Source organism: Lepidothrix coronata, unplaced genomic scaffold, assembly GCF_001604755.1.
Source record: "Lepidothrix coronata isolate B3197 unplaced genomic scaffold, Lepidothrix_coronata-1.0 Scaffold99, whole genome shotgun sequence".
In the NCBI taxonomy this organism is placed as follows: domain Eukaryota; kingdom Metazoa; phylum Chordata; class Aves; order Passeriformes; family Pipridae; genus Lepidothrix; species Lepidothrix coronata.
In genome coordinates this window covers 2065654-2086415 of record NW_016690279.1, presented here as the reverse complement: position 1 = coordinate 2086415, position 20762 = coordinate 2065654, and the positions used below count along the sequence as shown (strand labels likewise).

The following is a 20762-nucleotide window of genomic DNA, read 5'->3' as shown; positions in this document are numbered from 1 at the left end:
CCCAGATATAGCAAGATGACTTATTCTGTGTTGAGTCTGGTATTTGGGGAAGATATTCTCCATTCTGGGGCTGTCTGCAGGTTTTGAGCTGCTCAGTAAGCCTGAGGAAGGCGTGAGGGCAGCAGTGGGGTGGTAGCGATGGTCGCTGCTCCGGCAGACAGTGGGAATAACTGAGACACAAGGACCTGAGTGAATCTTGGCTGGCAGATGCTGGGATTTTAATATCGGAAAGAAGTCAGGGAAAAAAAGCATGCCTTGGTTGTCCTTGCTGCTGCTCCAGTTTCAGTGATAAGCAGCTGAGCTGTCTGCATGTGCTGCTCTGAGGAAACCCCAATCCCTGCTCCCTCGCCCCAGCTCTGTGTTATTCTACTTGAAGCAGCAGTTCCAGGGAATTCAAGGAGGAGCTGCCAGGGTAATCATGGCTCATGGTGCCAAATTTGCAGGGGCTTTACTCCATATTTCAGAACAAGGTTTTGGGAGACTCAGATTTTTCTCTGCCTCCAGCTTAAGTTTCTATTTAAGCCACCTTTAATTTCTAGAAGCGCGAAGCTGCTCAGACTGCTGTGATCGAGGTCACTCTTTAATTTAGGTATTCCAAGGAACACAAAATCTTGTTTGTTAAAGTCTTAGGCATATGTTGAATCCCTAAAGGAACATGTGAAGGATATTAAACCTACCATAGCAGAGGGAGAGGAGCAGCAGTGTTAGAGAAGGAGGAACGGCAGATAAGCAGCGGGGCCATGCTGTTATCGCTCCGTTTAGGAGGTCATTGCATTGTGCAAGTTGATACAGGACATTTACACCAATTGCTGGAATAAAAACCCACTCCATCAGCAGTCTAGTATTTGTTTCTTATTATATGTTAAACTTTTTCTGGCATAGCAAAGGTTGTCACCTGTTGTGTCAAGGTCTCGGCGTTCAACGCTGGGATCTTTCCAAGTGTGCTGAAACCTAACTGGTGAGGGATAAGCCTTCCCTTCATTTTAGGGGAGGAAAAAAAGAAAAGCAAGGAAAAAAGAAAAAGCTGTGGCATCTAGCAGGCATTTGAAGCATTTTTTTCTTGTTCTCTCAACTCTTGTGATTTGCCAGACTTGGAGATCATTTTTTTCCCCAGTTCTGGGCTTGCTTTGCTTTTGCCGTGAATTAATTTAGGAAAATAATATACAGCAAATAATTTATAGAAAATAACATAGAGCAGCCAGCACTGCAGGTCTGGAGGAAGCTTTGTCCAAGTGTGGCTCTGCAGCAGGGAGCATTGGGACACCTGAGTGCTCAGCAAGGGAAAACCTTTGTGTCCTTCTACCCCATCCAATTCCTTTGCCTTTTTTTTTATTATTCTCTTTTCTTTACAAGTCCTGCTGGGTTTGGTCTGTGTGATTACAGCCAGAGTGGAAACTTCTTGTCTGCAGGATTTTGGATGGGTTTGGGGAGCACCTCCCTGAGTTGTGATGCATCTGTGCTGGTAATTTGGTGAAATCTCTCCATGCCACTTATTTATTTTAGTCCAAGAAGCTCAGCAGTTGTGTGCAAAGTGCCTGGTCAGCAGGAGCTAACCTGGGAAGGGGATCACTGGGCTCTGGCAGAGAACTTCAGGGACTGGAGCACACGCTGGCTGAAGCACAGGGACATTTCATAGAATCACAGAATGGTTTGTGTTGGAAGAGACCTTAAAGATCATCTAGTCCCAGTCCCTCTGCTGTGGGCAGGGATGTTTGGGACATGCTGCTGGGATAAGAGAACCTGTCACTGCCCATGCTCAGGCAGGAACAGCAAACAGGCATAAATTTTCCTTTACTTGGGCAATCACAACATAATTTTCCTATTTTTCATCCTTGTTACAAGCACTGGCTTACCTTTTTCCAGGGTGACTGTTTTTCAGTGTGCTGTTTTCTTCCCTGGTCTGAACTTAATCCCAGAAATCCACTTGGCTGGTTATCTCTTTAGACAGTAAAGTTTAGAAATTATGGAATACATGGGGCTGGCTCTGCTGCTTCTCCAGGGGTGAGGGAACAGGGACTGGATGGCAACGGGGAAAAACGAAGGGGAGAAAGGAAGGCCACAGCTGTGAGCAGAGCTGCAGGTTATATATAGCTGCTGGATGTGGCAGTGACAGTCAGGGTGCTGTGATTGCTGCTCTAAATATGTTCTGGCCAGTTGAGGTTTCCAGCCCTGTAGAGGACCAAAGCCATGAGCAGTGACAGCCGGACAGCGGCGGTCACTGGTTTCCAGCACACCACAGCTGGGAGGGGGGTTACTTTTACTGGGTTGAGAGTAGCATGCTTGAGTGCCTGGTGATTAATTCAGCAGACAGGGTTAACTTCTGATAAATAATGTCTTTGCTAATGGGGTGGGGAAAAATAACCAAAGATGGGTGTTTGGGGTGCTGCAGTGAGGATGTACTGTGGGAGCACAGCGGGGTGGATGGCGTGGGCTGGGAGACACCTTGAAATGATCAGTGTCTTATTTTTACTTTTAGCCTTTGCTAAGCTTCTCCTGTGGAGGTGCAGCAGTAATTCTTAGTTTAATGTCTTCTCTTCCAGCCCTGAATCCCAGCACAGCTGAGGCGACTGCAGGCACTCTAAAGATGCGGGTGAGCACGGAGGAGGAGCTGGAGAAGGACGAGCTGAGGACGTGGCCCCTCCTGCAGGTGGGTCACTGCGGGCTCCGTGTGTTGTGTGGACTGTGCACCTTTCTGTCCTGTGCAGCATGGACAGAGAAATGTGGTTATTCCAGTGTATCCCAGGGCTCTCCTGTGTGGGCTGTCGGGACCCAATGGCTGAAGGAAGTGATCATGCAGTGGTTGGCTCTGTTACCTTGAGCCTGGCACTGCTCTGATGCTGGAACAGGTCTTGGGTTGTGCTTCCAGGTGTCCCTGAGAAGGGGGCAATTTTTATTTTTGCTTCTGAACATCGCTCCTTAGACAGAACAGGGTTCAGATGTCCTTTGTGTTTGTACTCTTCTCCTGGCTGGGGCTCCTCTGTCTGTGTGCTAGTCACTGATTTATTTTATTTTCCCACCCCTCAGAAGCCCTAAGAATAACTTACTGAATGTCCACCTGTCCCATGGTGTGGATGAGGGGTCAGGAGAGCGATGCTTTTTCCCCTTGGCTTCTGTGGATGGAAGAAGTGTGCTTGGAAATAACACTCCAGTTTTCCATTATGCTGTTCCAGACTTTTGAAGAAGAAATTGGGTCTCACAGCACAGCCAAGCCATTTTATTTGTACGAAACGAAGCTCTAAAGCTGAGCTTTAGTGAGCAGGCTGGCGGGGACTTTGTTCACCCAATTCATAGCTGTGATAAACGAGTGTCCCTGTGGAAATGGGGGTTTTCAAACCCTGGAGTGATTTCTACCCAGCTTCTGATGTGCCACATCTGGAGACTGCTTGTTTCTAGACTTTATTAAATAATCAGCGTTGGGAATACGGTGACTGGACTGATGCTGTTTGCTGCAGCTTTCCTGACATACTTCCAGTTCTGCAGCCTAAATGCAGCCTGTTCAACTGGTAGGAATAAACTGAGGGACCCCGCTGCAGCACGTGGTGTGGTGGGATCCACGTGCACCCTCAGCCCCCCGAGGGGTGTCCTCCTTGAAGTTCCCTCAGTTAATTGCATCTGGGTGGGTCCTCAGTGCCTGGTGTCAGTGACTGTGCAAATGCAGTGAACACCGTGGCTCTCTGGGTTGTCTGACTCTTACAGATGGAGAATTCAGCATGAGGAAGAGGGTGAAGCTTTTGTAGCTTCACTCTGCCTTCATAAACAGAATCAGGGTGTCTTGGGAGGGAGAGTAGAGAGGAGGGAATTAAATTTTATATCCCTTGGTATCTGCCACTGAAAGACAGTAGTAATGCATGTGGAAGGTCCCTGGTAAGTGGGAAGGATTCCTTTGTGTTCCATCTGCAGAAAATCACGTTGTTGGTTGCCGAAGGGCTGGCACTAGGTATGGATCGTGGCCTTGTAGCAAAGTGTGCCACCCCTCACGGTCCTGTGCTGGCCCACGTGGCTTTCCAAAACCTTCTGAGGGAGCTTCGAGAACCAAACTGAGGATCTCTGCTCTAGGACTTGGCCTTTTTCTCTCCACTCCTCTTCCCCCCCGCCACCCTCCTCTGGTGTCCTCTCCCTCCCAATTCATTTGTTTTTAAAACGATTGTGCTATTGTGTGCATCAATACACGCATGGCCTGTCTTGTTTTTCCCTTGGACTGAAAGTGCAAAGCAAATCTGTTTATGGTTTTGGTGAGCTAATTCTTCCCCACCCTGGATTTTTAAATAGACTCTTTCTTTACCAAGCTTGTAGAGCTCGCAGGATGTATTGAAGTAATGGGAAAAATATGTTGTGTGTTAACCTTCCTATTTTGTAAACTTTATTTACAAGACCCTATTCCTAGCAGTGTATCTGGGAAGTGAATATGTGCATGGTAAAGCAAGTAGAAGACTTTGAATTAGCAAAATTGGAGTTGAATGAATTCGGGGAGAAAATGTTTTGCTTTTTCCACTTTCAGCTCTTGGATTGTGGAGCGAGGTGTAGCAAGCTGTGCTCAGTTGTCCCTTCAATTATTTATCTTCTCTTCCTGCAAATCCCAGTTCTCAGGCTCGGCTGTTCCCTGGGCTGCCTGTTACCTTCAGACAGGCTCCTCCAAAGCAGCTGCTGGCCCAGACCTTGCAGCTGAAGGTAAGAGCAGTGAGGAATGCTCTTGGCCTGGAAATAGTCCCTTGGATTAAGGGCTCGGTATGTCAGTGGTGTGTTGGAAATGTTATTTTTACCTCTTGATTTCATCCTTCCTACGAATCAATCTCAGACCTGTCTGAATAGTTAACAACCTTTTCTACATCCTTGTGGGGGTTTGCACAGCTCAGTGTGCAGCATTTTCCTCAGGGTGTTTTGGCTGCTGGAGGCAGATTTTAACTCTGCCGTGGGAGCACTAGAGAAGCCCCAGGATGTCCAAATGGTGTCCAAAATGCCTGACTGCTGGCTTGGTTCCTTGTGCTGGATCTCTGCTGTAGCCTGTCCACCTCACTGCTGCCCCTCCTCGCCTCCAAACCTGGCTGTGAGTTATTTCTGTTGAAAACTGTGAGCTGCTTGTGGCTGGTCACGGGGCAGGAGCTCCACGGGGAGATACAGGGCTTTGTGCAACCTGGGCTAGTGGAACGTGTCCCTGCCCACAGCAGGGGGGTTGGACTAGATGATCTTTAAGTCCATTCCAACCCAAAACCCTTCTGTGATTCTACGGCCATTCCATGTGCAAATGCACTTCTCCAGCCCCGGCTCTGCAGGGCTTGGCTGAGGCCTCTGGGTACTCCTGTAACATAAATAAGCAGGAGTAGGATTTCAAAGCAAGCAAATTTTTGACATAGTTGATGTCATGCCTCTTCAGCCTTGTGTTTAGGGCCCAAGGATCTGGAGGCCCACAGCTGCTAGTTTGGTCTTGTTGCTAATAACCCTCTGGAGGTGCTTCTGCTGAGCTGGTTCTTGCAGAGGACTGAGGGGTTCATCCTGATCTGGTGGTGACAGGAAAGACAGGACTCATGGTGAGAGAAACATAGTGCTTTCACAAGCCTGGGTGCTCGGCATGAAGCCTCTGGTCCCAGCTGCAGCATCGGACGTGCTCCTCGCTGGGGTTTGTGGTCTGGTGGTGTGGAGTGGCAGGAAGGTCTTCTGGTGAGTAGTCTTAAAGCAGTCTGGGCTGGGACAGGGCTATCCCACTCATTCAGCTGCCATCACCATTCCACCCAGAGCCTCTGCTCTGCCAGTGAAGAGCAGATGGGGGAAAGATAGATTTAATTTCCAGACCCAGAGAGAAATTTTTCTGAGGAGCAAACATTCACCTGCAAATCTGCAGCAGAGCACAAAGTAAAGAATTCCCCACTCAAAGGGTTTGCAAAGCAAAGTTGTCCTTGAGCCATGTAGTGCTTGGTGTCTTTCTTCTGTAACAGTCTTTGTGCAGGTGAGGTTCTCTCTGTTTTCTTTTCTTCTCTCTTCCTGTTAAGCCTGTGGTGTTGGTGCTCCTTAGGAAGGTGATGGTTGGGGGTTAGCACTAAATAGTGCTCCTCATTCCCCAGGCAGGTGGCCATAGCCCTGAGCACAGAACTGTGAAGCCTCCCTTACCTCTCATTTTCCTGTCTCCCCGGTCCGTATGTGTAACTAAAGGTTCCCAACTTGCTGCTCAGATGCAGTTTTCTGATTGCCTTTGCATCCCTTTCCCTCATCCCTCCCTTGCTACTCCTCTTCCTTACTGACCTGTTTGCTCAGGACATGTATACACTATCAGTGTGACAAATTAAACTGCTTGTACTCAGAAAGATGAGGCCACTGGATGCCTAAATGCTGTATGAACTTCTTGGCTGGACCCACACTAGCAGTTTTGACTCCCCCTGCATTGTATTTCATGAAAGGCAAATTCCATTCTGTGTGGCCCTTTCCAAACCTATTGCCCAACACTTTCACTATTTGTCATCAGCTGAAAATGATCTGAGTGCTGCAGATAGCCACAGATGTGGTTTGATTGTCTGTTGTGTGGTCATCCTGTGTCAGGAGGTTTGGGTTTGCTGTTCCTCTTCTCCCCGTGCCGGAGGTCAGCAGGGTTTGGGATGTGCGGTGGTTCTGCAGCCTGGGCTCTGCTGGTCCTCTGGGCAAGGTGAGCTGTCCCCCTGGAAGGCATCGGGGTATGTGGGGTGGGAGACTCCCAGGAGCAGCCAGGCTGGATGCTGCCAAGATGCCTCCAACCATCCCTGCCTGGCAAAGGTGCCCTGGGGCGTGGAAGGCTCCAGCAAAGGCTGTGTCTGGCCTCTGAATGGACTGGGGAATGCTGAGAGATGCTTAGACAGGTTTTCTTTAGGAAGGGAAAACAACTGTGCCCGTGACCTGTGAAAGCCTGGGTAAAGTCCTTTTGGTTGTTTTGTAGCAACACACATTGATGGCCCCATCAGGTTCAAGGAGAGGCTTTTGAATGTCTGGCTCCGTGCTCAGGCTGCAATATTCTGTTTCATCAGAGGTATTTATGAATGAGGATACAAATGCAAGGTGAAATGGTGACTCCTCACTCACTGGAGGCCACCCTTCAAAACAAAGTGATTCACTGCAGAGAAAAAACACCTTCTTATCTGCCAGTTTGATCTGGAGCCTTGTGAGCACTTTGGTGGTTCAGCTGTCTCTGCAGCACTGGGGGGTTGTCTGTTCCAGCACACCGAGCATGCTACAGGTTTTATTTTGTTTCCAAAACAGCCCTTTGAACATGTTGGGCTGGAAGGGAAACTCGTAATGATTCCCTGTGCCAGTATAATTCAGTGTAATCTCTTGGCAGTGCAAAATGGGAGGGTTTCTGATTAAAGGTGACCCATTAAGGGGTGATTTCTGATAACGGACTAGACTGGGGACACACAAGTGCTGAGTTCAATTACTTGCTTTGCTCTAAGCTTCCTGTGACCTTGGGCGAGTTATTTAAAATTGCTCTGTGCCTCATTTCCCTTTCTGTGACACACTGGTGACAGCATTTCCCTTCCAACCAGGAGCTGTGTCAGTGGGAAGGTGCTCCCTACCCTTTTCCATAGCTGGTGTGTGAAGAACATGGATGGAGTAGAAAGCATGACCGTCTCCTGGGCCTTTTTTCTGTTCTCCTGGGAAAAACAGAACAGGATGATCCATTTAAATGGTTTTACAGGTACCCAGAGAATATGTGCCATGAGATCCCAGGGCTCCCAGCATAACTGCACTAGCAAGGTGGTTGCTCCTTGTGCTGAGAAGCTTTCCTTAGGATTTCTCTGTATTTCCCTCTGGTCTCATAGCTGGGTTAACTGTCTTGTGCAGGCTGTTGAGAAGCAGCGGAGTGTAAATTGGGGCCAGCTCTTTCATCATTGGTGTTAATATTTTGTATGAATTTTTTATCACCTGTGCAAGAGGCGTGGCCCAGCAGTGGGAAAAATCCATCCCTTTTGGACAGAAGCTTCTCTGTTCTGCTCCTCTCAAAAACCAAAGCCCAAACCCCTTTTTTCTTCAAGGTATCCTGAGTTATTGACTGATCTGCTGGGTGGGATGCTGTGAGGCTGGATAGCTTGGCAGAGTGTGCTCTCCAGGGCAGGATGACAGGCTGGGGCTGCTTCTGGATCGGGGATTGTAAATCTCAGACTGCAGATGGGTCTGTTGGCTGTTCCCTCAGACTCTGCCTCTATCTGGGAACCCTCCTGGAGTAAAACTGTCTTGAACAGCAGGCCTGACATTGGTAAAAGGGAAGAAATTGAATTCTCAATGTAGAGGATGTGGTATCTTCAAGCTGTTAACCACCTTCTTTTCCCCTTTCATGGTTCATGCAATTCTCATGCTGGGACAACACACATTTAAGGTTGTGCATTTTCCCCCAAGTTGGGATGAGGAGAAGATTCCAATGAGAAAGAGGCTGGCAGCAATTTCCTAATGTAGCTGAACCCTGGTGAATGGTTTCAGAACACTGATGTGCTCGGGGGGACGGCAAGTGGTGCCTTGCTCAGTGTAACCTGAATATCCCACAAGCAAGGAGCTGCTGTCCCGTGGGATCTTGCCTAGGATGGCAGCTTGAGTCATTTAGAAGGTGAGGGTATCTCCTTCACCAGCACCTGCCACGTGGTGATGAGCCTCATGCCCGATTTTAGAAGTGGGGAGAGGATGAAGGGTATGGATAGAAGCAGCTGGCCCTGAATTTTGGGTGCTGCCCCTGCAATTGCTGGTGTAGAAGAACCCCAAACCCAGTGGCAGTGTAGCTCCCCAGTGCTTTGAACAGTGCTGCAAACCACTTTCCCAGCTGTCTCTGGGAGGCATGTGCAGTGTTACAGCAGGAATCCATGGAGAGTTCCCTTAGCAGACCCTCCTGCTCGCTGCTCTGCCTGATCCCGGTCACTCTGGAAGCAGCTCCACACAGGGACTCGTGTGACTGATCTGAAGAGTGTTGCCCTTGAGGTGTTTCTCTGCAGAGCTGCCCTGTCTGCTCCTGACATGATGAGGGATGAATCCTGCAGGCTGTGAGTGCTGTGTCCCCCGGCTCCCGACACTGGAGGCATCCATTCCCTGCAGCCTTTGCCGGTGGGTGATCACGGGCTCGTGTATGGAGGGAGTTCCCTCTGTCCTGAGCTTTATCCAGCATGACACGCTGTCATCTTGGTGCAGTATCATTAAGATGCTTCCAAGTCTGCTCACTCCCAGCCCAAGGAAGAAAGCAGGTGCCTGGAGGACCATGTTCTCTTAACCTGACTGCAAGAAATGAACTGCTGGCCTAGAAATGAAAGGCTCCATCGTGCCATTACCAGTCTGTCATCCCCATTCCTGTGTTTGCAGGCTCCTGCTGACACAGCATAAATGTCATTTTTACCTTACAGTCCCCTGTGCTGACTCCTGCAGTTTAGTTTATCCTGCTGTTTTCTTAGTTCTATGAAACAGAGTTAATAATGTTGCTGTGCCCTCCACCCTAATGATGATGATGAATGTTTTAGACTGGTGTAATGAGACCACCCTTCATTTCTTTCTGAAAAAGGAGGAGGAAGTCTTGATTTCTGTCTCTCTGAGGTTATAACATAGGCTGTGATGCCTTTAGTGGTGTAAACCAGGAATATGTTTCTCTTGTTCATGGCATACTTTGCAATGAGAACTTTTCCATGTTCAGTTGAAGGACTGGGAAATTTTAAATTCCTGACAGATTTTCTCCAAAGGCTTCAGGTTAAATCAGCTCTAATGAAATGACAGTTTTCATGTGGCAAACTGATTTATTTTTTTTAATTGACTCATTTCATTCCCTTGTTTCCATGGAAGGATGTTGTTCCCATCCCGCACCCCGTCCCGTGTAAGTCACGCAATTTTTTGTGAGGGGTGGGATGGTTTCGGGAGGGCAAAATGCAGCAGGCAGCTCTCCTGTAAGCAATGTGATGATAGAAAACAGGCACAAATCCTTTCTCTGTTTTCTCCCGTCACTCCCCTTTGTCACCTGTCTGCAGGTCTGGATTTGAACAAAAAGCAGCTATTCGTAAACTCTGCCGCAGGACTGCCCTGAGCAGGCAGTGAGTGGGGAGGGGGTAGCAAGTCTCTTTGCTTTTGTATGAACGTATAAAATATTTAGAAAACTCATCTAATAGAGTTATTGAAGATGTACTAGTAGCTTCACACCTGGCTGCACGATTGCCTCGGGTTGTCATTTCTACGGGTGTATTTTTGAAGCCTGTGGGCAAGACCTGAAGACAGGTTTGATATGGCTTGGCAGTAACAGGCATAATGGCAGCAATTTGCATAATGATAGTAATTTCCTTCTTATATCTTAGATTTGGTTTATAAGACCATGCTGCAATGTGACTTACAGTTTTAAGTGTTTGTCTCTGTTGGCAGTTGGCAATGTATTAGCTGTGACTCTTTACAGAAATAAGTGTTCAGTGTTGGAGCTAAATTGAATAATATGGTGGTGGTTGTGTCTTAATCTTCCAAATAGCTCTCTTTAAGTTTGCCACATTGATGTCTGAAAGGCTTAAAAATAATAAACTCCATTGTGCAGAGCTTTGAATACAGAGTGGAGGCTTAGTAATTGCTGGCAGTTCATGGGTAGACTTGCTGAAACATGGCAAGGGGGCAATTCTCCCAGCACGCCTGAATTTTTTCAAAGGATCTCCTTGTATCGAGGCCTCGTGATCCACAAATTGATGAGGACATCAATATTTGGAATTAAGGCTTGTGGGAGACCTCAGTCCAAAACCCCAAACCCTTTAATTGGGCTGTCATATCACTTTAAAACACCTTCTGTCTTCCTCCTCTGTCTGCTGGGAACTGATTCCATCCCCAGCTGCTGGGCAGGGTGAGTGGATTGGGCTCATCTTCCAGCTAGCAAGAGGCTCTGCTGGCTGGTTGTCAGCAGAGAGCTGAGGTCCTGAGCCCTCATCCGCAATAGGGAGGTGACAGCCCAACTCCCAATCTCCTGCTTCTTGTAGGAAGGGGGGAAAAACCCAAATATGTGATGGTTTGTTAATTTTTTTTAATGCATTCCTGGGGAATCGAGTGTCAAAGGGAAAGCTCTGAAAGCAGGGATGTGATTTTGCTGATTTTTCTCAGATGTCTATGTTCCCCTGCATCCTTGTGAATGAATTTTTAAATGAGGAGTTGCAGAGGGCAGCTAAGGAAAAAGCTGGGTGGACCAGCAGGCATGATTTAAAAAAAAACAAAAAACAAACTACAGAAAAAAAAGGAGAGGGAAAGGAGGAGAACATGATTTGTTTATCACAACTGAACTTGAAACTAATTTTAAAGGTCTGTCTTCTGAGAGTAAGGAAATTCCTTTAGCTTCCAGCAGTAAATAACTGGGATGCTTTCAACTCACAGCTGACCTACAGAGGATGGTGAGTTTTCAACTAAAAAATAATTGACTCTCCAGTAAGGACAGATCCATACCAAGTGTCACTAAACAGCTGGAGGAAGAGAGGAGTCCTGACTAGCACGGTTCATATCACAAATAACCCTTGAACTTTGTTCTGTGTCTCTGCTTGCTGTCCAGAGTGTCTTGTCAAATGGTTTTGAACAAGTACAGTTCCAAACCAGAGAGCAAATGACCAGGATTGTGTCTGGCTGGCAGGTGCGAGAGCCGGATGCCCAGATCTTGCCCACAGAGATCTCAAATCAAGTCCCAAATCCATTTGTGTCTTACTAGCAGTCCTAAAAGACATGGTGAGCATTTCAGAGAAAAGGGAGAAGGTTGTCCTGTGGGAGCTCTTGGGGTTCAGTGGAGGAGGATTTGGTGGTAGGGATGATGCTCTTCCTGGCAGCTGACTGCTGGGGGATCTCATGCTGGCTGTGGTGAGGAGGACTTCTCAAACTCGGCTTCTCCTCAGGCACATCTCAGCAAAGGGTTTGGCTGGTAGGATGCTGAGCTCTGTTGATGGTCTGCCCTTCTCTATGCCTGCAGGGCCTGTCCTGTCCAGTCCAGTCCAACTGGGACTTCTGGAAGTCTGTCACTTATGTAGGTACTAAAAAGGAACTGAACTCTTGAAAACTGGTGTTCTGGCTGAAGGAGCTGAACACTTGCCAGTCTGACCATATGCCTCTGAAGTCCTTGTGGTTCAATGCTTTAGTCCAGGGTATTGTCTATTTAAGGCAATGGAAGAAAACCATGTACCACTCTTGCAGAGTAGGTATGTGGACTGTAAGCATCAGGACCAAGTGGTAGTTCTAGAATTAGATGGTGTCCCTAATTTCCCTCTTCAGTTTTAAGTGGATGCAGCATTCTTCACTTACAGCCTCAACTGTTGTGTTGCATTGTTGTATGGGGTTGAACATCTGCCCCTTGCAGCCACAAACGTGGCTGTGTTCCAGTGGTGGGTGGTTTCTTTCTATTCAGGGATCCTCTGAGGCCTGGAAAAGCTTGAGTATTAGGCATGACGTGGTGATAACTGTTAGAGATCCCCTTAGCTCCCTCCTTCCAACATCTGCAAGGCCAGAGTTGGCCATCTTGGTTTGTCCATGTACACAGAGCAGAAAGGCCCAGACCTTACCAGCTGCTGCTGCTGACCAGGGAGTGGGGCCTCACCAAGAACCTGTCCATCCCATGCCAAAAACATTTGTGGTCTCAGCCTGTAGCAGAGGAGAGGGAAGAGCTATCATCAGCTCCCTCAGGAGGGCTGTGTTGCTGGGACCACTGTGCCGGGGTCCTTCCCCTCTCGGCACCCTGGCTTAGGATGCTTATCCTCCGTCCAGCAGCTCCTCTCTAGCTGTGCTGTCCTGCAGCGTGGCAGGGGATGGAGCAGGCTGTGGCACCAGCAGACCTCGGCAGGAGCACCTTGAAACATTAAAGATGGTTGGGATGCTAGAGTAGAGCCAGAGAGGGGACACAAGGTGCCCGTCTCACACAGGTCTCTCAACCCAGTGTTTCTTTCCTGCAGCATTGTTCCAGTGATTGACTGGAGTTGGCTTGGCAAAAGCCTTTTGAATATTCATTTGGCTGACGGGAGAGGAGAGTACTGTTGCTCCTTGAAATCAGCTTGGGGAGGGGGAAGCAAATAAGACTGCCTTTTTCTCGCTGCTAGTGCTACTTGAACTCTCTCAAATGCCTGCTTCACAGGGATAAATGATTGCAGAGGCCTCAGCCTACCTAACAAGCCTGCTCTTGTAAAGCAAAAATTATAGTGCCTGCATACTTGCCATCCTCATTCAAAAGCCCATTCCTCATTAATATCACTTTATACATATTATTGCAGCTCAAAATGCCATTTCTCTTCTCCCCACCCATTTCCTTGTCTGGCTGTGACATACAGGAACTACACCCAGTGCTTGACTCGCCTCTCCTGACCTTTTGTAACTTGGCTCCAAACTCCTTTTTTTGGGTCTTTTGCAAAACACTGTCAGAAGGGAAAAATCCTTTGTTAAAACACAGCCAACTCCTGCCTCAACGTGGAACAGTTTGTTCTGCTGAAAGAATGAGCCAGTTCAGTGAGCAGAAAAACATTGCCATAAACCAGCGGGCTCAATAAGCTGCAAAAGCCATCGGCTGCGCGCAAGGTCTGAAAGGATGACTCTGAAGCAGGATCCATGGGGATGGAAAAAAATAATCTACGACCCCAACCTGCCAAACCCCGTTTCTTTGCGTTCAGACCAAGTATTTTGCAGTTGTCTTTTTGGTTATAGCAACTGTACGTGGGGGAATGGGAGCTGATGCCGAGCCAGAACGTAACGCAGCTCTCGAAGCTGCATATTGCAAAAGGGCACGGGGGATGAAGTAATCCAAAAATGCTCAGCTGGGAAGGGGCTGCAGCACTCCTAGTCGTCAGACTGTGCTGCACATGATCAGTTCCAAGCGCCTCTGGTACTGTTTAGTAGCTTGGTTTAGTCCTTCCCACCCACATCTTGTTTTAAAGCTCTGGACACTCTTTATTTCCCTGGAATTGCTGCGGGTCTGTCCCTTACGTGGCCGCTCGGGTAGCTGGTGACCAGCCTGGCTTCAGCAAGCGTTTCTTCGTTCCACAAGGGACTTGGATGCTCGGTGAGAAACCTGTGTGACAGGCTTTTGGGTTAGTGGCTCTGCAGCGGGATTGTTTTGGTGCTGGTCTAAAAGCTGACACTGGTTTTCTTTTAACAGTAAATGTTGTGCTGGCATTCAGAGCTATAGTTCCTGAATTTAGGGTGATGGCTCCCAAGTAGGGAGCTGGATGTGCAAGCCTGGAGGTGGGGTTGTGAGCAGAAGGGTGGGCTACGAGGCTTCCCCCAGGATGCCTCCTCGGGACGGGACAGGCTGCAGCAGCACTGGGAGCACGGTGGGTGCTCTGGTGCCATCGGGTGCTCACACCCATGAGCTCCTCACCAGCTCGACCAAGTGTTCCCTGCTGATTTAAAAGCCTGGAGTATCCTTGTTAGAAATTTGACATGGACTAAGAGCTACCTCTGGTTCTTATTCATTACTCTGAGCTCCCCAATAGATTTTTGGCTTGGAGCCAGTTCAGCAATTTCAGATAATAAAACCCCGAAGAAGTGGATTTTAGGTGTAACATTCCCCTTTTCACTCGCATTCCTGAAGGCTGCTACTGCCAAAGCTGGTCTTGCCCTACCTAAGTGATGATGCTTGGTAATAAGCTCTAAGGGGGGATTGCAGAGCGTGTGGCATGTCCAAAGGTGGTGTGGCAGGATATTGGTGACCTGTGAGGGGCTGTTTGAGAGGCCTATGATCAAGCTGAAGTGGCAAACAGAGCCCTAGCAATGCAAGCAAAGAGAGAACCTCCTAGAGAAAGCACAAGGGACTGAAATGGGACCTCCTGTGTGTTTTAAGCATGACCATACTGTTCTGTTCAGGCACAAACTGACCCGCTGGCATTCCCTAGCTGAGTGTGAGGTGATGGGAGACCCAGATATGGACGAGCTGAGGGAGTTCTTGAAGCTCCATTAATGCTTTGTGGTGAGCTGCTGGTAGTGCTAACCTTGGAGCTGGTTCTGCCGAGACATGATTATCTGTCTGCTGGACCTTTTCCTTTGGGGGAATGCCAGGAATGTTTTGCAACATGGATAAAATGTGAGGATTGAAGCTATGGAGGTGGGTCCCTGGGATGCTGGGACTGTGAACTCTGCTAAGGTAGTGTAACACAGAGTAAATCTGTAATGAAGCCTCTATGCCAAAAGAGATTATTACTTTTTTGGAAGATGTTAATGGTGTGATTGCATAACGTTTATTTTGTGCTCAATCAAATGGATGAGGGCAGAGGAAAAGGAGTGAATTAGTGTTAGTGATGTTCAAACAGAAGCACGCAAAGCTCCAAGGACTGATCAGTGGTTTTGTTTGGATGTGTGTCGGGGTGGTTGTTTTTTATTCCTCACATTCTCCTGAAATACAGCACACAGGCTTGTCTCTAAGGGGGGCACATTGCCAATAGTCTAAAGGTTATATTATCCCAGTGACCTATTTTTATACTGTAATCGTGTTCTGTTTCAGCCAGCCCTTTCTAACCTTCCATCTTGCTCAGTTTTGTGCTTGTCTGGGAAAAAAAAAAGGCAGAGATAACTGCCATTAGTCCCCAAGTGCTGAGGCAGCCTCTGCCCAGGTACCAACACACAGGTGAGGTGCTGCTGTTAGAGGAGCACGAGAGCAATCCGAAATGGGAACAGCTTGAAAAGGGTGACAACCTGAGACGGGAGCTGAGGAGCATTGTGGGGCAGGGGAGAGAGGGCTTCTCTTAAAGGCAGATTTTAAATGGAGAAGTCCAGCAGTTTGGAGAAGGGTGAAATTTTAATGAATAGCTCTGTTTAACTGGCCTAAATGGAAAAGACGCTTTTCTGCTCTAGGCCTGCCAAGGAATGGAGAATGAATTCGATTGTTCGGTCAACCGGCTTCCACTGCATTTAGACTGTACCCGTGGTTTCGAAGCCAGGCTTAAGCTACAAAGCACCCTGACCAGTTGGTATAAAGAGAAATTGTTCCTTAGTACAAATGTTGACTGTGGTGCTGCTTGAAGCTCAAAACTGCTGAAATTTGTGCGTGTGTTTGTACATTTGTGCAGCACAAAAGAATAAGATGTGACGAGGCTTTTCTTGGCTGTGTGGCCCCTTCGGGGTTGTGGTTATTGTATTGCTGGTGGCTCTCCTGGTTCGTGTTGAGATCACCTGGGCTTTGAGTGCCTGCAGGGGTAGTGTGGTACTAGTCTGTTCTGGAGGGGGAAATCTCATTGATGGGAACTTTCAGTCCTGTGTGGGGTTAAACCCCAAAAGAATTAAGTGTGTCATGAATTCGGTCTGGATTATGAACCAGGCTCTGGGTGACAGATGCTACCTCCAGGTGCCAGCCCTGGGTGAGGGCTGGAGATGTGTGCTGGGAGCTGGGGTGATGCTCTGCTGCTGGCATTTTTAGGCTGCTGGAGATGTTCCCATCCTGTGACTTCCTCCCAGCTGCAGGCTTTGCAGAGATATTCAGGGAGGATGCTGGACTCCAGCTAGCAGGGATGCACAGCCACAGACTGGGAACAGAGAAGCTCAGCCCTGCCAAATCATGCCTTTTGTTCTCTGTCAGAGAGCTGTGCTGGCCCAGCTGAAAGAGAGGTCCCGTCCACACCTTGGAAGTTTCTGTGGAGAGGTGCTCTGTTCCCTCTGTGTGTGCCTGTACTGAATCCCGGGGATGGGGCCTGGAGAGGTCTGTGAATTACCAGAGCATGTCTATCCACACAGCGTGTCCCTGCAATGGATTGGCAATAGCCCCCACCGGGCATGTTTTGGCAATAAATTAATCAAACTGGTGAAGCTCCTACATGACTTCTCGTGAACAGCCTCCAAATGGAGGATGAACGTTAATGCCCAGCCAAAGAGGAAGAGTCCCAGGCCTGCCATAGCTGGCAGCAGGGCGGCCATGGAGCTGTTCTTCCTTCCCTCCCCAGCACCCTGGTAAATGCACCCAGTGCTGCCCAGGGCAAACGGAGTGTCTGCCAGGCTGGGGACCTGCTGTGACACACAGTGGGATGCTTGGTGCTGGGAAGGGGAAGGCAGCTCAGCCCTCTGGTCTGGGTGCTGCAGAGAGCATCCAGTTGCTGGTGTTGGCCACAGGGATAATTTATTTAATGGCCTTGCTAATTACAGTGGGAGTTGGGAAGTCATCTGTGGAATTCCCAAAGACAGCCCTGCATCTTCTGGGCCTGGCTGGAAGTAGAGCCTGAAGGGGAGAGACAAAAACTCAGAAACATCAACTTTTTTTTCCTCCTTTGATTTTTTTCATCTTCCCCCCCCAATATGATGCTATCAGCTGGGGCCTGCAGAGTTTCAGCTTGAAAACAAACTGCTTTTATTTAAAGTGCCAATATTGTGCTTGGCTCCATATGAGACAGAAACATCAACTTTGTCTCTGACCTGGGGAGCGTGTCTGCCTGCTTAGCAGGCACTGAAAGTGTTGAGAAAACTGTTATTTTACTTCTATTTTGGTGTTGATTTTTTTAAAAAATACGATTTTTTATTAATTTCATTTTATTTTAATGGAGCATTCACTCTTCAGCAGAGCACCAGAGCCTGCAGAGCACGGAGCCATCTCCTGTGTCTGCATGGAGCCTTGTTCCTGCTGTCAACCTGGGCACACAGGAGCTGCCTGGGCTGGGGGCAGAGGAGGGCAGCTGTCCTGGCATCCCTGTGCCCGGGTAGTGGGACTGGATCTGCTGTGTCCTGGCTGGTGATGCTGCCTGGTGGGTTTTCTGGTTGTTGTTTCTAGGCGAGGTTTGCAAAAGGTCACAAAAATTAATCTTCTAACTGGGGACCTTGGCACTGTGAGGAAGGAATGTTTTGCATTAACAACCTAACTCGTTAATTCAGTGAAACATTTAAAACCAAACCAGTTATATCCAGCCAAGCTGGAAAAAGCTGAAAGTTCATACTCAGCAGTGCAGATTTCGAAACCTCCCTTTGTTAATCTCTGCAGAAGTAAATTTTCTGCAATTGCAAAGCTCCCTGTGACCAGTCTGGGCATTGTTTCCCTCAGTGGAGGCAAAGCTGCTCTGCAGAGGGTTGGTGGTGTGTACCTGGAGCTGCCCATGAGGCTGGGAGGGCTCCTGTGTTGGGAGGAAAGAGGGTTTTTTTGGGGAGCGTTACAGGAGGGGGTTGATCATACCAGTGCTGTAGGTTTAGGACTGTCTCTGGCAGAAGTGCTGTGTTGTTCTCATGGATTGGGATGATGGATTTCACAGCTTCTATCTTCCTCCTCTGGTGTGATTTTCTGCATTGCATGTGGCCAAAATAGCCTTTGGTCCATCTTTCCTTCCAGCATTAGTTTCTCGGTGAGCATCACAGAGAATTGGTTTGACTCTGCTTTAAGTCAACCTTCCCTCAAATTTCCAACAGCAGTGACAGGTTTAGGTGTGCTGGTCATTTGCTCTGCTTACTCTGCTACCTCACCATGAAATTAGCAGGTATAAATGAAATAAGAACCATGAATTTAAGTACAATCCCTCTGTCTTCCTGGCTGCCAGGTAGCTAATGGCTCATTGCTCCAGTTAATCATAAAATAATACATAGGAAATGGAGTTCTTCACTCATGGCTGTGCAGATGGGTCTGAGGCATCTGCAGTGGTGGTTTATGTACTGAGATCAGTTGTAAAGATGTTTTTCAACTGATTAATTTTACTCCCATTAATTTACCCTATCCATTAAAACAGTCTCACTTATTTTAATGGTGAAGAAATAGGTGAATTATCAATTCTGTTACGTATTAGCGGTGTATTAAAGTATTAAGTGCATTCCAGAAGGTGAGCAGTGAATAAAACACACTCCCAACATGTGGTTATGCAACTGTTCCATGGAAATGAAATGGACGAACAGTACACTTGATTAATTTTTTTTTCTCCAGTAAATTGCCACTGTGATTCACTTCCAGCTAAATTTGCAATCTGTGTTCTCAGGTGGCATTAATATTGGAGCCCCGCAGGAGAGCTGCGGTGGCTGGGGCTGCTTTGATTGCATTTTTAAGGAAAGTTGTTGGAGGGAACACAGAGCTTGATGCAAATGTGCTGGTAAATGAAATGCAGAGCTTTTAGGTTCTCTGTAGGTGGGTCAGGCCGTTCACATTTACTCAAAATAATAGCAGTGGAGTGCTCGGGAGAGGCACTTTGTTAACGGGGCACAATGGGGGTCTTTGTGTATCGCTGGTGCCCTGTATCAAATTTACTCTGCTGACAGATAAAAATCATCTTTTTTGATATCTGGTGACTCCATAAACACTGGGTAAGATCGGTCTGGGACTTGAGCTGTCTCAGTAATGGAGACTCTGGAACTGGATCTCTATCTGGAGTTTGCTTGAAAGGAAAAAGCTTGCAGAGGGCCCAGCAGCCTCTCCCTGTGTCAAAGCTGCAGGATAAAATGAAATAAGAATTCTCTTTTACCATGGCTTCCCTGACATGGAACTTCTCTCAGCTGTATTTTGTAGCTTTCAGGCTGGTCTTATTGTTTTTTCCTTAATTGACTCGGCTTGGAAAGGTCACTGCACCCTGCTAGACTGTGTAATATTTAACTTAGCATCAAAAATGAGGATCTCAGGATTGGTGTCAAATGGATGCTGTTCCCCTCTGAATAGCACAGGCCATTCATAGTCATCCAAGTATTCCACTTGCTAATGCTAATGGATAACTTTCTGGCCCTCTGCAGAGGGAAGGACTAACCACAGGAAGGTGGGATGAGAGCAGCATAAAGCAGGTATTGAGACGTGCAGTCCTCGCTGTCTAAATCCAGCTCACAGCTTTAATACCTGTTTTATTTATAGATATTTTTTTAAAAGTTGTAATTTCTAGCCCTTCACAAAGCTTTAGCATAGCAAGCAGTCTTTTCTGATGCCAAGTTCAGTGATGACTAACACTATTTACAGGACTGTTTTGTAATCTCAGATCAGCCCACATTGACGGGAAGTTGCGTTTTCCCATCAGTCTTTCAAACGGTGCTGGAGAGTTGCTGAGGCCAGAGCTGGCCATCCAGGCTCTCCCATTTGGAGAAAATGATGCCAGCTTTCAGAACAATTTTTTTAAAAAAATCCAGTAAAGTTGGGGAGGTCAAATTTTACTTCCTCCGTTTGATTTTTTTTTTTTTCATAAGGACCTTTCATTCCTCTGTTCTAAAAACTACTGACAAAACTAAGCACAGGAGGTATTGCATAAGCACCACCAAGTCATTTGCCCGATCTGCATTTCTCAGTGCATGAGATCAGCTCCAGATATCTGATCTGAGAAAGCTACTGGTACACAACTGGTGTAACTGATAGGAGTTACCTCTGTGAGTCATCTCCTAGGATGGTAAGTAATTTTTTTTTTTTTGAGTTCAAGTTTTTATGAGTGTTTTTATAAAGCTCTATTACTGTAAGTCCCAGAAAAATCTGGCACGGAGTCTTTGTAGTATGAATCAGTGTGTCCATGTGCTTCCAAGTGACCTTGCAGTCTGGAAAAATACTGTTTTATCCCTCTGTTTAAGAGAAAAAAAAAAACAGAGTTGCTGTAGAAAAGGTTGACAGAGGGGTGTCACCAGGCAAGTGATTCCTGGTGCCAGCTACAGCAGCTTTACTGCCCTTGGGTCATGATCTCAGGCACAGAGCATTCACTGTGCACACGTGGAGGCTACATCAGGCCAGGAGTAAGGTCATGGCTAATGCCCCGGCCAGCCCTGGCCTTCCACAGGCTGGAGCAGTTTGGGATCTGCTTTAGTTAGTTTCAGGGAAAAAAGAACAACAAACAAAAACAAAAGAGAAAATATTATTCCTTTTCTGTTTGTTTGTTTGTTTGTTTGGGTTTTTGTTTGTTTTTTAAATGTATTAAATCTCTGGTCACCCCAAGGGCAGCAAGATG

General features: G+C 47.5%; 1 protein-coding gene across 9 annotated transcripts in view; it reads left to right on the top strand.

The window, feature by feature from the left end:
• Positions 1-20762, top strand: part of ZHX3 (zinc fingers and homeoboxes 3) — a 44434-nt gene that overhangs the window by 13642 nt on the left and 10030 nt on the right. For 4 of the 9 annotated variants that reach the window (XR_001876132.1, XR_001876131.1, XM_017822662.1 and 1 more), the window contains exon 2: positions 2541-2647. The gene's annotated coding sequence lies outside the window, so the exon portion shown is untranslated. Of the gene's footprint in view, positions 1-2540; positions 2648-6340; positions 6632-13784; positions 13967-14795; positions 15047-15507; positions 15527-19917; positions 20217-20762 lie in introns of those variants that run through there. The other 5 variants (XM_017822656.1, XM_017822657.1, XM_017822659.1 and 2 more) reach the window with 5 other exon arrangements.